A 4,041-nucleotide genomic window follows, 5' to 3' on the forward strand; every position below is an offset into this window, starting at 1 on the left:
TTTCAAAGTAGAGATGTTGAAACTAATAGAGGTGTTATTATTGTATATTATTTTTATGTCAAAAGTTGTAATATAACTTATCATTTTAATTAATATCTCTCATTATGTAGAGCAAATTTGAGTTTGTTCCTCCAATAAATGACTCAACAAGAGAAATGATAAAATTTGAGTTGAATGAGAAATGGAGGCAATGGAAAGGTGATTTAAAGTCAAAGACATATGACCCAAGTAAGATAGAAGATGAAGTTGGAACTGCATTACCTGATGATAGGGCTGACCCAAATCAATTTCTTGATTTGATTCATCCTTGGTTTTCTGGTGAAAGACAAGTAAGTCATAAATGCTATTATATCTCAAACAAGCATTAACTGATTCATTATGTTACATAACATTTTTTGTATAAAATGCAAAAAGCAAGTCAAATTCATAGACAAAATCGTGTTAAGTTCGAAGAAGTCCATTGTAAAATGTCTCTCAAAACTTATTGATGAAAAGTTTTATTTTGATTTGTACTTTTGATGGGGTAAATTGCATTTAAAAAACAAAATACATTTAACTTGTTTGTTTGGGTTTAGGAAAAAAGGGCAAATGAGTGGTTCATAGATGTGAAGAGATTTAGATTGAAACTTGTACTCATAAAGATGGATCAATTGTCAATGAAAATGCTGCAAGAGTGATTTTAAGTTTTGAGCTTTAATTGGTTCTATATAGTGACTTACTTTTTTAGTATAGTGACTTAATTTTTTATAGTGTTGTTTGTTTTGGAAGACAATGGATAGTATTTTGTAGAGTGACTTATAGTATAGATTCATAGTAACTCAAGTGATTAATTTGCTACTTTATAGTATGTACCAATGATCGATGTTGAATTTTGTTACTCAAGTATTGAATTTTGTCATCTGCTAGTTTTTATAATATTGGAAGGACTCGATGTTACTATTTTATAATTTGTTACTCAAGTGTTGAATTTTGTCATCTGTTAGTTGCTATAATATTGGAAGGACTCGATGTTGTTGTTTTATAATTTGCTACTCAAGGGCTGAATTTTGTAATTTGCTAGTTATTATAATGTTGGAAGGACTCGATGTTGTTGTTTTGCTAATCTAGGATATTGCTTTCTTAATACACTTGTTATGGATTCATTTACATTTCAGGAAGAATTGAGCAAATATAGTAATGAGGTTGGAACATCTCAATCACTCCAAAACACACAAGGTTTTGTGTCTTGGAAGAATGATATATTTTCTTGAGTACAAAGACCTTCTAAGAAGGGGCATGTGTGATGTATGGGCAAGTTTCCTAAATCTAAAAAACCAAAAGTTTATGTGTCTGAAAATGAAGAGTCACGTGATAGAGTTAAACATATGGAAAGTTTGTTGGCAAAAGTTATGACCTTGATTCAAAGTCGATTTTCTGAGGAAGATGTGAATGACATATTCCAAGTTGTGCGACATGTATATAATTTTTTTATTGATCTTCGTGTGTAACATACAAGTTTATTAATTCTCACTAAAATTGTTATTTTCTTTATTTTTTACATTTGAATAGTTTTTTTTTTTATAATAATTTTGTATTGCTTGTAGGTGAATATTGAATTCTATTTTGTTGATGAGGATGAAGTTTTTGCAATTAGGTGGACGTGATTTCCGTAATTTTTTTGAGATTGTTAGGAGAAGACTTGGCTTGTAGGGTCAGGGTGGTTAGTTCCTTCTTGAAGAATATTTGAAGAAAATTTGAAGAAGATTTGATCAACATTTGAAGAAGATTTAATTAAGATTTGAAGAAGGTTTGATCAAGATTTATCTACAACAAAATATGGATAAAATCAATCTGAAGAATTTATAAACGGAATTAGAACAAATTATGAATAGAATCAATCTAAAGAATTTACAAACTCAATCTACACAAAATAGGAACAAAATGAATATGATGAATTTACAAACTCAACCTGAACAAGATACAATTCATAATTAAACAAGGACTAAATTGAAGCCCAAATTTTCACTACAAATAGACACTCTGAGGTGAAGGAGAAAAACATCGAAAAGTAGAAAAAAGAATAAGAACTCAATCTTGGGTGTTCATAGAGAGAAACACTTGTTCATGTTAGAAATATTTTCTGAGTGTTCTTTTCTTAGAGTGTGAGAGTTATTATTATTATTAGCTTTGTTAGAAGCAACTACTCAAGTTCCAATCTTTTGTATCCAATCCGATAGTGGTTTAGTTCCTTCTTCAATCTTGGGTTGTTAGGTTGTTAGGAGAAGACTTGGCTTATAGGGTTAAAGTGGTTAGTGAAGTAGCAATGTCAATTTACAAGGACTGGGTTTGAAATGTGAACGTTCCTATTTAAAAATTCCTGAAAAACTTAAGGATTTAACTCAAAAATGATATTGGTTAAAAAAACAGAAAACGGAGACCGTTCTTGGTTAGCTTAAAAACATAAATTCAGTTTATGTTTTTTAACTCTAGTGATTAATCAGGCTTATAAAATAACGATATAAGAGAAAGAATATCACATAAGGATGTATCCTGGTTCACCCAACTTGGTTTTACAGCACCTAGTTCAGATCAACCTTGATATGTTACAAGCTCTATTTCTTTCCACCCATGATGAGATTTAATCACATCACCTATCAACCTTGATAGAATGTCTTACAATCTATTCAAACTATACTAAACTCTTATAGTTTGAGTTTTACAATAATGATGAGATTGTTTTGATAGAATTTGAGATGTCTCAACTCTTGTTTGAGATTCGATTCTTTACAAAGAGTTCAGTACAACAATAACAGAGTATGATATATAATCAAAACTGAATCTTTCTTGAGAAAGTGAGAATTTCAAGTATGTGAATGTGATTGATTTGTGAGACTTCATAGCACTTTAACTTTGGCAATTTCCTTAAGTATTGGCCTTTCTTTTATAGGCGTTTTGGAGCAAATTAATAATGGTCAAAAGAGTTGTTGCTAGTGCTCTGTTAGTTTTGACCAAAAGCAATATATATGAATAAAAATATTCCAGCCCTTGAACATTATGAAATCTATTTGACGGGGAATTTTTGTTCGTTCTTGATCAGATTTATCTTGTGTTTAATGATACTTTATACTTCATATATATTTGTTGATGATTTTGCTTCGGTATGAAGTTTTGATTATGTCAAAACATTTTGGAGAATGATGATGAACTTATGTAGAATTATGGAGATTGATAACGAACTTCCTGATTAATCTGGATGTCTTGTACAGATCAAGATTGATTCAATTTCTTGACAATTAAGCTGGAGAAGGTTCAATCTTGTTTTAACTTGCTTGATTCATGACATTTTATCTTAGTGATTCAAATGCTTTCTTTGATTAGAATGGATCCTACTTGATCCTTGTCAAGTACTGATAACATTAGCATAAAATTTAGAGGCAGAATCTTCTTTGAACTAATGGAGATTGATTGATCTTGAGGTTGTGATGATCAATCTTGATCCTGGAGAACATTCTCCATTTTGTCCAAAGTGTTTTTGTTTCTTTATCTGTTCGGTTTTTATCTGATTTCTTTGCTTTGCTTGATTCCTATCTTTGAATTAATTCACTCAAAAGAACACGTTAAATTAACATAACATTTTAGAATCATAATTAACATTCTTAATTAACCTTTGTTAATTTTCATCAAAACTTTAATTTGAGAGTTTGTCCTAACAATCTCCCCTTTTTGATGATGACAAGCATGTTAATTTAGATTTTAATTCTGATTCTAATTTAAATTTTGAAGATCTTAAAAGCTCCCCTTTAATTGATGCAGCATATTAAAGGATTTCTACAAAAAGATTAAAAACCAACTTAATTCTCCTTCTTTATTATACAAAAAAAGGAGCAAAAGATTCTAATTTGCAAGTGACAGAGAAGATCCTTCAGAAGAAGAGGTTTTTGTTGGGTTAAGGACTAGTTGAGGAGTGGGAGCAGGATGAAATGGGGGAGGAGTGAGTCCCATTTTGGGAGCTAGTTGTTCTGTCAGCCAAGTTCATAACAAGGTGGTCTCCTGATCCTGCTG

The sequence above is a fragment of the Cicer arietinum genome, chromosome 3 (genome assembly GCF_000331145.2).
Source record: "Cicer arietinum cultivar CDC Frontier isolate Library 1 chromosome 3, Cicar.CDCFrontier_v2.0, whole genome shotgun sequence".
NCBI classification, from domain to species: Eukaryota; Viridiplantae; Streptophyta; class Magnoliopsida; order Fabales; family Fabaceae; genus Cicer; species Cicer arietinum.